Raw genomic sequence first — 12104 nt, forward strand, 5'->3', positions numbered from 1 at the left:
GAGTATATACGGTAACTGCTTTTACCTTTTAAGTGCTAAACATCACATTGTATAGAAAAAAAAAACATGTCCCTAGCAGGTCTTAAAACTAGGTAAATATGATTTAAAATGACAACACATGACATATTACACTCAAGCCCCTATTCAACTCATTTCCAACTATTCACTTTTTCTACTAAGTTTTCTCCTGGGTGACAGTTTTACACCTTATCAATTATATGCCTCAGAATGACAGTACTTTTAACAGTACTTGTTCACCTACTCTTTTAGTACTTTTTCAATTGCAGAGTGCTGAAAACGTATTTTAAACAAAAGATGGAAAATTATCTCCTGGGAGAAAACTCAGGAGAAAAAGAGAATTGAATAAGGGCCTCTGGCCCATATGCAATTAACTTTTTCTCCTAGGTGATATTTTCAACATCGGCAATTAACTACCTGCAAGCAAGAAATTACTCAAAATAATTTTGATAGTACCTTTTCAACTTTTTGGTACTTTTTTAGTTGGAAAGTGCTGAAAAATTATTTTAAATAGAAGATGAAAAATTATCTAGTAGGAGAAAACTCAGGAGAAAAAATAGATTGCATGTGGGACTCTGTGTCATTTAACTGAATACTAAATCAAGATGCAAAAACAGTGTGTGAAGGATGTGAAAGATTAATTACACCATAAAGGTGCGGTATACACCTGTGACAGATGTCGCCCATCAGGGATCGGGACCCGATCCCCCGATTCCTTGAACTACATCACTGGGCCAGCACTGTACAGAGGCGAAATCAGCTGTATAGTTGACAACGTGTTCTGTTTCCAATTGGGGGGAAGGAGACAGAGCCGACAGAGCAGGGTTGCGTAACGTCATGGTGCTGGCAGGGGAACAGAGTGCACAATAGGATCAGCCGTCACTCAGGCAAGTTGATCTGCCTGGCGGATTGCTTGAAGGGCGGTGGTCGGGCCGCCACTGTACACACACCGAATTATGGTCTGAGGCAATCGTTATCGGCCATCTCAGCCGACTTTAATCAAGCATGTGTACGGGGATTTACAGTAACAATTAAGAGGGTAAGTAGCAGCAAGATGCTGCTTATCAAATGTGCTTGATCAATTGGACATCAACAAGTATGACAACCCCACAAAAGAAAGATTTGATAGTTTGTTGATCTGGAGTATTCAAGTGTGTGTTAACAACTGCCATGGAAAAAGACTGCTGTTCTACAGTGAGAAAGTGTGCTGCTCTTGATGCATTAGAAAGGTAAAGACATAGTTGATTGCATACCACTGCCAAACATTGAAAGAGAGGGCTTTCATTTTCCACTGATTTTTATTAGATTAAGGATAGGTTCACAGTGGGACATTGCAGTGCGACTTCATGGAGGCTTTTTTTCTTTACACAAATCAATTATGGAGGCATCTTAATGCAGAAAGTCGCACTGCAATAGTAAGTCTATGTAATGTTCACAGTATATGCGGTGGGATCAACACACTATAGTATTTGAGCGCACTTGAGGCAGTGTGTTACTGTATAATGCATGCATTAACAGAGGCTTTTCATTGACTGTATGCTTCACTATATGCCACCTAAAGGTCGCATAACGTGAGGTGCAACAGTTGAACTCTAAGCTGGCTGTAACGGTTTCACGGTTTCCTTAACACACAGAGAGAGAGAGAGAGAGAGAGAGAGAGAGAGAGAGAGAGAGAGAGAGAGAGAGAGAGGATCAGGCTCACAGACAGAACTGCAGCTGATAATTATTTACACACATTTGAAGCTATATTTCTGTTTTAGATCATTCTGAACAGATTCCAGTCACAGTATTAGAGCCAGTGAAGATTGTTTCTGTATGCTGGATGTGCTGGACACAGTCCTCCATAGTAATGCCCACAGTGAGAACTGTTCTCTGCAAATGTCATATTTTCTTCTCATAAGATATGAAAAGATGAAAAAAAAGTCTTTGTATTGCTATTTGCTAGTAATTACTGGAAATATATGTGGCATTTAGAATTTTATTTAACTTTAAAAGTTGTCCTTTAACAATGCCTGCTCCCCAAATAACCTAACTGAAAACAATGCACCTTACAAAACTTGCAGCTACAAACTACAAACTAGAGTGGAGATGGACTTTCATAATGAAAAGAACACAGTGCAGGGCTTACTGGTCTTGACTCAGTTCATAATATTTGTTACGCTAATGAAGTTCAAAACAATGTTAAGTTACCCCTGTACCCTAAGCAATATACTTTTTGTATTCATTTATTTTTTTACTTTTTTAAGCTAAAAAAATCAGTTTTTATTTACAACGTCTTTTGTTTTGCTATGTCTAATAGATAGATCTGTATACATAATTTAGAAATAGCATTGAAAAGTGGTTGAGTCACCACCAAATTAGAGTATGATCAGATAAAATATTCTGGAAAAAACATTTAAGAAGTAACATAATGGCCAGTTAGTGGTGAGGCCTTTTCAGATGTTTGTATTTTCCTAGCTGTTATAAGAATGACGCAATGTGGCTTTTCTAGGCAGCACTACTATTATCAAGACCATAACTGAGGTAGTTCTTTGTTGCCATTTTTGTTGTCATTTTATCAGGCTGGAAAAACATATGGGAAGTGTGACTAAGAAAGTGTGCAGTTTATTCCAACAAAAATTATAAATTCAACACAAAACATGAAAGAAAGAACTGTTGGCTAGTCTCTTCATGCACCGGCTGACATCAACTATACATGACCAACTATGAATGACCACCAGTGATCCTAAAAGAATAGGAAGAATGACTGAAGAACAAGGTTTAACCATTTCAGCCCGCGGGTATTTTTCACGTTATGCATCAGAGCAATTTTCATCTCCCATTCATTCACCAATAACTTTATCGCTAATTATCACAATGAATTGATCTATAGCTTGTTTTTTCAGCCACCAATTATGCTTTCTTCAGGTGGTACATTTTGGTAAGAATTATTTTCTCTAAATGCATTTTTACAGGAATATTAAGAAAAAAATGGAAAAAAATAATTATTTCTCAGTTTTCGGCCATTGCAGCTTTAAAATAATACATGCTACCATAATTATAACCTATGTATTTTATTTGCCCATTTGTTCCGGTTATTGCACTATTTAAATTATGTCCCTATCACAATGTATGGCGCCAATATTTTATTTGGAAATATAGGTGCATTTTTTCAGTTTTGCGTCCATCACTATTTACGAGCCTATAATTTAAAAAATGTTCGTAATATACCCTCTTCACATGCATATTAAAAAAGTTCAGACCCTTAAGTAACTATTTATGTTTTTTTTTATTGTAATTTTTTTTTTCATAAAAAAATGTATTTGGTTAATTTTTGGTGTGGGTGGTAAACAGTTAATTTTAAATGTAATAATGTGGGTTTATTTTATTAAACAGTGTATGTAGATGTCGTTTTACTATTTGGCCACAATATGGCCATAGTGAAATTCTTTTTTTTTTTTTTTTAGCCCTGGAAGCGAAGTGCTCACTTCCAGAAAGCATATGGAGGATGGGAAACTTGTTTTTTTTTTTTTGCTCAGAAAGACCGCAGCCTCTGATAAGAAGCCATCGGTTTTTCAGCTGGGGACTTAGATCAATGAATAGGAACTATGTTCCCATGCACTGATCTCCGGGGGTGAGGGGTGGCATGGGCGTGCTGGTTCGCGCACAGGAGCGTGCAATGGGTAAAAAAGTTTTTTAAAATGTAAAGCGTACCCGAAGCGAACTTAGGTCCAAAAGTTAACTCCATACCCAAGGAGAGCGAAGTCTCTGGATTCCCAAGAGCTTGTCAGATTTCACTCTGGCAACCGCACTCCTATTTAAGCAGTGCGCCTGCATAAGCGGCTCATCGCACAGTTGCAATGTGCAGGAGTGTTTCCAGCAGCATTGGAGGACAGCGTGGAACCCCTTTGAAGGCTTCCCTCTCTTTAAGTAAGTATATAGCTTTGATTCCAGTCAAAGAAAGGGAACAGTATAGTTTACAAGGTATTTTAATATGTTTACATGAGCTTACTTTCATCAGATCCTACTATTCCAAAAGTTTTATGTTTTCTCTGACTGTAACTACTACTGTTTCCAATAATTAGGATCAACAGATCAGATATTCATCTGATCTGTTGTCCTTTGCATCAATCTCATTTGTTTGTGTTAAAATATGCCATCATAAAGAAGGCTTAACCTGCCCTCTTTTCCATTAATCTACCCCAGGATGAACCACACAGTATACCTTACACTGGAGTGGGGAGGGGACACACTCTTAGGCCCCCTGCACACTGCATGCGATTCCGATTCCGCTTTTTAATCGTTGTTTAAATCCGATTCCGATTTTTTAATCTTTACTACATGCTGCATTTTTTGATCCGTTTTTCTGTTGAATGTATTCAGGGAAAATCGGAAATTGAAAATCGGAATCGGAAAACGGATTTGCAGGGAGCCTTAAGCTGCACAGGAGAAAGTTAGTAGAGAGCTAGAAAGGAAAGGTGTTGCATCCTATTGTCTCCATGGGATTAATGCACAAAGCAGCGGTAATATTGCTGTGCACAGACATCACACTGCAATATTACCTTTACTACCGCCAGCAGTGAACCATGAGTTAAGCTATTAGAGCGACATGCGGTACTCGAGTAACACGACCATTGCTATGGAAATACCTGTTAGTAACACGTGTAACCTTAGCAATGCTCGTGGTACTAGAGTACCGCGGTATGCACTAAAAGTGTAAATCGCAGTACACTGCTGGTGGTAGTAATGGTAAAATTGCTGTCTGCGCACAGCAATATTACTGCTGGTTTGTGCATCAATCCCTGTGTGTGCTAAATAAATCCACTCCATTAGCAGCAGGTCTCAAGAATACTATTTTGGGATAAAATATAATTAGGCTTAATTATCTATGGCAGTTATACACCATTAAATATGTGGGGTGGGAAGGAGAGCCGATACGCAAATAAACTGTCCATTTATTCCCTGGCTTTCAGAAAAGTTTCTTTACAGAAGAGTGACAGAAGCAAGTTTTCCAGCTTGTGGAATGAACTCCGGGGAAGTCTTGGTTATAACTTATCTTAGCAAATGATGCACAATGTAGCCAAGCAACAGCTTAAAAGTAATAGACTCAGTGAGGCATGCACTCTTAAAATTGAACTTGCTGCCTGCAAGCTGAAGGATTACTTTCAAGGTCTAAACAATTTAAAGTCATTTAAAAGAACTATGGTGGAACACGGTCACCAGCTATTTGGTCTTCCTAATGTTAGGAGCAGCTGTGGCATGCAGGATATTGTGAAAAATCACATTATCTGGCTGGAATAAAATGGCAGATAAATTAATTCGTCTACCTGCTTTGTTTCTGAAAAAGGGTAACAATGTTTAGTAAATTAAACCCGAACTGACAATCTCAGCTTAAATCATACATGATACGCATGAAGATAAACAAAGAAGGATTTTGATACTAGGAAGGAATATAAAGCACCCATTGCTTTGTAAAAATAAATACAAATCTCTATTATATATCGTCCTATCAATGTGTGGTAATGATTATAAAAACTTGTTACTATATTAAACTTGGAACTGTACATTTCCATAGGGCTCGCATCCATGAACTTGAGTCATTGACCGTTTTCCCTTGTGCATTTGTGGTGCTTAAAGGGCACCTGAACTGTGAGGATATGCCATGTGTATTTCCTTTTAAACAATACTAGTTGCCTGACGTCCTGCTGATCTCTTTGGCTGCAGAAGTATTTGAATCACCCACCTGAAACAAGCATGCAACTAATCCAGTCAGACTTCAGTAAGAATTATGTGATTTGTACACGTAAAACAAAAAATATATCTGTGCAATAACAAAACTAAAATAAAGGTTAAAATTAGTTTCGTAGCTAAAGTAGTTTTCAGATAAAAACCCTTCAAATAATATCTAATTTAACTTTAGCAGAGGTTGTTGTCTTCCACCAGCAGACCAAAATAAGCGAATATGCTTACCAGCTCCGAAGACCCAATTTACAAGGTCTTATTGTGTATTATAGTTCGACAGCAGGCCTCCTCACTATCGACCTCCACATCTAGTTCATCATCAGATGATCAGACTCATCAAATACATGAAATCCGTCACATTAACAGATGTTAAAACAAAAAAAGAGAGTCTACTCTAAGTGTAGACTATGAACATTTATTGCACATTAAGGTTAAAAACCATATAAAATACAATTATACTTGCATCCAGGCCCATATCCATGGGACCAGATTTGTAGATAAGGTATTAGTAAATATACGCAGGGCACTGTTACCGCACACACATGCCACCCCCGACCGGATTCACTAATCAATAGCTTCCACAGGAGCTCTGAATCTGCATGCTTGTTCAGGGTCTATGGCTAAAAGTATTAGAAAATGAACAATAAAAGGGTAGCGCTCAGGACACAGTCTGTGCAATAAAGTTCTTCACAATACTCCAAACGAGAACAACAGATGTCAACAGGGCACTTGTTGCCCGCCCCCCAACATAGAGAGACTCACCGGATGGTGCGGCCGAGATGGGCCCGACTGCGCTTTAGGGGTATTGGCCACCCCTCAGCCTCCAAGGCAATCTCCATGCTCCAGCAGGCTCGGCTCTCCGTTTTGTCAGAGAGTAAAACTTTTCTGTGGCCTCAAAGAAAAAAATGAACGCTACACATAGCGTAAGTGTGTTTTGAGGGAGGATTCCACGCCAGACAGTCGCTGCGTCCAGTGACGACTGTCTGGCGTGGAACTTTACACTAGCGGCGGCACGTCTTGGAGAAATAGCTGGGGATGCGACACGGTAGCTGGATAAACATCCATAGATGCTGCCTGCTCCTCCCGCTTGACGTAGCCGTGCGCCAAACCTTTTTGTATTTTATGTTGTTTTTAACACAAAGTGTTTTTATTAAACGCAGGAATCCTCCCTCAAAACACACTTGCGCTATGTGTAGCGTTCATTTTTTTCTTTGAGGCCACAGAAAAGTTTTACCCTCTGACAACACGGAGAGCCGAGCCTGCTGGAGCGTGGAGATTGCCTTGGAGGCTGAGGGGTGGCCAATACCCCTAAAGCGCAGTCGGGCCCATCTCGGCCGCACCATCCGAGTCTCTCTATGTTGGGGGGCGGGCAACAAGTGCCCTGTTGACATATGTTGTCCTCGTTTGGAGTATTGTGAAGAACTTTATTGCACAGACTGTGTCCTGAGCGCTACCCTTTTATTGTTAATTTTCATCTTAGCTACTCACAAATAGCCAGGGAGCGCTCCATCATTGAAGCGCCCCCCCCCCCCCCCTGATTAGGCCATTTTTTAAAGTTCAGCACTCTGCAGCTTTAACAGTTAGTTGCTCGGCCATCCAACTTAGCAGTCAAATGAATCTTACTTTCTTTTCTTCCCACAAAGCGAGCTTTCTATTGGTGGGATCTGATTGCTGCTGCAATGTTTGTTTGTTTTTATTAATGTAAATAGGTTTTTATTTATAACCTATTTTTTTTATTTTCTCCCTCCCATCCCCCCCCCCCCCCCCAGATTCCACCATGTCAATCACATCTCATAGGCATCAGCCTATGAGAGGGATTAGATGACTAGATTGCGTGACACTTCTGGGGACAGCTGAGTGACAGCACTGTCCCCTGTACATCGCTGTGCTAGATCGCATATGGAATGCTGCAATACTTCACTACGCCTCATGTATCCTTTAAGTCGACCAAAAAAAAGAATTATGGGCTTCATGTAGAGGAAAGGCTTCAAAGATTGTTAACTATAATGCCCAACCTGATGTGGTATAGAGTTATACAGGCCATCTACTCAATAGAGGCATAGCAACCAATCCTCCTTCACAACAGATTTGTTGAACTTGTTAAGGACCTCCATGGAATCTTGGCCGTACGAGGGGAGTTTTCTCACAAGGAGCGGTAATTTATGGTCAATATATTTTCTAATTGCTTCACAAGGCCCTGCTACTGCAGACACAATAGGTCTCCCTGTAGGAGTCACAACCCCTTTATGAATTTTTGGGAGAATGTAGAAGGTTGGTTTAATATACTCCTCCACCATTATAAACCCATATTCATTAGGATTCCGGATGCCATGCCTCACTCCAAGGAGCAACCTTATGTTTACTTCATTGGCAACCTGAGGAAATGGATCTCGTTCAATCCCACAGTACAGTATATGAAGCAATCGTCCAATTGTCTGAAATTCTAATTTGTGCACATTTTTCTGTTCAGCAAAACAATATTCCTGCCTTTATCGCTTGGATTTACTATAAGAACTGTCTGCTCTCTCATGTTACCAAGTGCCCACCGCTCACTGGGAGTCAGGAATCCCTACCCTTCAGGGGCATCCCAATTAAAACTCTGAGTTTTCTTTTCAAACAAATCAAGGAAAGTACTCAGATATTTATCCCCATCTAGCATCGGCATGTATCATCAATGTGTCAAAGAAAATCAACCACAGACAACCAATCAGTGTCTGGCTCCACTAAATCAACTGCTCCCCACCGGACTCAACTCAAACTCAACTCTAAGCAATGCTCTCCTCAAGTATAATGACACATCATTATAAATTGTGAATTCATTAGAGCCCCCAACCAGGGAGAAGGACAACCCCCTCTCCAAGAGAGAAAGGTGGTCACCCGTCAAGACAAAGTCAGATAGATTGATGACAGAGTTAGACTTTGGACCAGCTCCACAACCTAGGGTTTCTTATCCCTCAATCCATCCAAAATTGACCGCTCCGCTACTCTGTACTCTTCTCCTGATTCCTCTCCTATCTCTCCTCCCTTTCCCAGTCACTTCCTGGAAGGCCTCTTCTACTATCTCCTCTGCTCGCCCTTCAACATACACCTAGGTGGTAGAGGGTGTTTCTAAAATTAGAAACTGATCCACCATATGGCTCTTCCCCATCAGAGGTATCACCATCTGTAAATGAAGAAAGATGGAAGCTGGCACTGCTGCAGGTGGTCAATTTAATGTCGTAACATTATAGGTACAATCGTGCAGTGGTGTAACAAACATGCAAGTTACAATTGATGAAGCACATACCCTGTGAGAAGAGGCATAGGTGGTGGTGGGTGCTGGGCACTGATGCCTGGCATTTAATGTTACGACATTAAATTGACCACCTGCAGCAGTGCCAGCTTCCATCTTTCTTCATTTACTTGTTTGCATCATTGTCAGCTTGACCACGCATCAGTGGGTGACCTGGAAACAAGGAGGGGGCATACTTGAAAAGGCCCTCACATGTCTACTGCATGATCTGCATTGAGTGGTATTAACCTGTAGTGCCAACCTTCTGCTTCCTTTTACTTCTGTATCACCATCTGTACCAGAGTTATCTCCAGGGGGAAGTAATGGAAACCAACTACGTCAACGGTACCTACAATTAAATTTAGCATTCATTGGAAATCTCCTCTTACTAAACCAGTCCCGTTTGTCCTAATGTAATTTATTTTGTTTAGTCATCTTAAAGTAACCATTATTTTTCTCCATCTCCATCCTCACCTGATCGTTGAATCTATCAAAATGGGGTTCACCCCCTTCAGCATCCAAGATCCCCCTGCTATTCTCAATTTCCTGGCTTAGGTCCTCTAATTGTAACGTCTCTTTTGCGACTATTTTTTTGCAATAACAATCATTCTCTGCTTAATGCACTCTTTCTCCCAGATTCCCTTATCTCTCTCCCTGCTCCAATTCCCGCCTATCCCTTTTCCCTCTCCCTGTTCCCCTCCTTACCTATCTATACAAATATAGCATACTACTGGCTAATGGCAATCTGAGAGTAGCACCGCACTGTCCACGACCTATCCAGCACCACTCACCACCGATTCAGATTGCTCTTCCTAGACTTCACAGGAGTAACATATACCCCACCACTGTATATGGGATATCATTCAAAATTCTTCTAGGATTGGGAGAAACCCATAGATGAGGGTCTGGGTGTAATGATCCGCTCAGCTGTCTGCACAGGCAGACAGCTGTTTGACCATTCCTTAAGTCTGAGGGCTGCAGGTCTCTGGAAAAGAGACCTGTCTTTTCTTTGCAAGTTTCAGAGTTGCTCGGCTGAGGAATTTGCATACACTTGTCATGCAAATTGCCTACCTGCCTCCTTTGAAGGCTTGCAGTATAAATACCTTGTTCTCCCAGAATCCCTTGCTGGTCATGATGGTTTGTTCCTGCTAACACCTGGAGTGTCAGCCCCTGCCATTGTTTGCTAAGATTATCTTAGAGTAATTCCTTGGGACTGCACTAGGCATCCCTTCTAGTGCAGTCAGGTTGTATTATCTGTTTTGTCTGTGGGATTGCACGGTCGCCAGCGGTTGGCGATTGTGAATCGTTCTGTCCTGCGATTGTCTTGTCGCCAGCGGTGGTCGACAGGAAATCATTCTGTCTGTTTGGATCGCACTCACCCTAACGGTAGTGGCGGTGGTTCATTCTGTATTCTGCCTTAGGGGTGTTAACCAGAGCAGCGGTTGCTACTGGTAGCCCCATCTGTTTGTCCTTCTGGATCGCATCCGCTCTAGCGGTAGCAGCGGTGGTTCCTTCTGTGCTCTGTCTGGGAGTGTAGGCCAGAGCTGCGGTTGCTGCTGGCTGCTCCTTCTCTCTGTCTTGTCTGCTACGAACGCTTGCTGTAGGCTCGGTGAGGTAACCGTTTAGCAAGCGCTTGCGTTCTCTATTTCGTGTATGTGTTGTGTTGGTTAGTTAGGGTGGCACGCTTATCACTGGGCGCCTAGCGCGCGATGATCATGTCTATATCGCGTTCGCTGTTGCGAATGAGTGCGGTGTTCGCGTTTAGCTAGCATTTGTTATTTTCCTTAATCGTCTGATCATTGTTTATTGCTGTGTCTTTCTTGCTACACTTCTGCTTTGTCTTAATTCGGTCTTGTCTCTCTATTGCCAATCGCCACTCTTGCGATTGCGCTCCCACTTCGTTTCCGTGGTAGTGTGTTCATCGTCGCTGGGTGGCGACTAGATTGGTGGACACACGGACATTCTATCTCTGTGCTTATTCAGTCTTGTGTCGCTGTTGGCAATCGTCATCTCTTGCAATTGCGTTCCCACTTCGTTTCCGTGGTGGTGTGTTCATTGTCGCTGGGTGGCGACTAGATTGGTGGACACACGGACATTCTATCTCTGTGCTTATTCAGTCTTGTGTCGCTGTTGGCAATCGTCATCTCTTGCGATTGCGTTCTCACTTGTTTTCCGCTGTTGTGTGTTCGCCGTCGCTGGGTGGCGACTAGATTGGTGGACATACATACATTCTATCCCTGTGCTTATTCAGTCTTGTGTCGCTGTTGGCAATCGCCATCTCTTGCGATTGCTTTCCCACTTGGTCTTCACTGTTGTGTGTTCACCGTCGCTGGGTGGCGACTAGATTGGTGGACACACATACATTCTGTGTCCGTGCTCTCCCTCTTTATGGGCTATCTTGCCCTGCATTGCTTCCCCTCGTACAATTCCTATCTGGCATCTGTGGCAGTACAGAGGGGTTGTTCCTCTGTTCTCCACAGCTCCATCTTCCGGCAGGAATTCCCCTCTACAGGTGCATTGCACCGCAGCTGGGTTCTCTCAGATTATACGCTTGTGGAGGATTTCTGCAGTGTCAGCGTGCATCCTGTGCGCTGACCACGGAAATAATTCCACAATCGTTACACTGGGATAGTGTTTTCTCATAAGCCAGGAGGAATTATCTTTTCTCTGATATAACCCTCCAAGGATTCCTCACATTCCTCTTCCTCCTGAGGTACTTATTGTTCAGATTCCTGTAAACTCTAAACATACTCTTACGTTCTGTATTGGCTATTGAAGCCCCATTGGACTCATCACCACTAGTGGGTTCTTTCTAATTACTGGCCTTTAGAAAGTCTTCTTGTATTTCCAGCTCAAAGTCATCAGACAACCCTCAAAAATGTCTTACAATACGGATGTCCAACTATGGTTGGGGAGTGACCATTTGGTCTCATCCTACATGCTGGGGGCCAAAAGTCCACACCCAGCCAAAAAGATAAAGAGTGAGCATGGGAACATATGACAGTGAGTTTGACAAAGTTTCAATTCCTGCAGCATGGTGTCACAATTTCCTGCTGCCACTAAAATGCACACAACTTTCCAGCTCCCCTATAGT

At 42.0% G+C, this 12104-nt stretch overlaps 1 protein-coding gene across 4 annotated transcripts in view; it reads right to left on the reverse strand.

Moving 5' to 3' along the window:
* Window positions 1-12104, reverse strand: part of PIGN (phosphatidylinositol glycan anchor biosynthesis class N) — a 385079-nt gene that overhangs the window by 218592 nt on the left and 154383 nt on the right. The window lies entirely within an intron of this gene.

Source organism: Hyperolius riggenbachi, chromosome 5, assembly GCF_040937935.1.
Source record: "Hyperolius riggenbachi isolate aHypRig1 chromosome 5, aHypRig1.pri, whole genome shotgun sequence".
NCBI classification, from domain to species: domain Eukaryota; kingdom Metazoa; phylum Chordata; class Amphibia; order Anura; family Hyperoliidae; genus Hyperolius; species Hyperolius riggenbachi.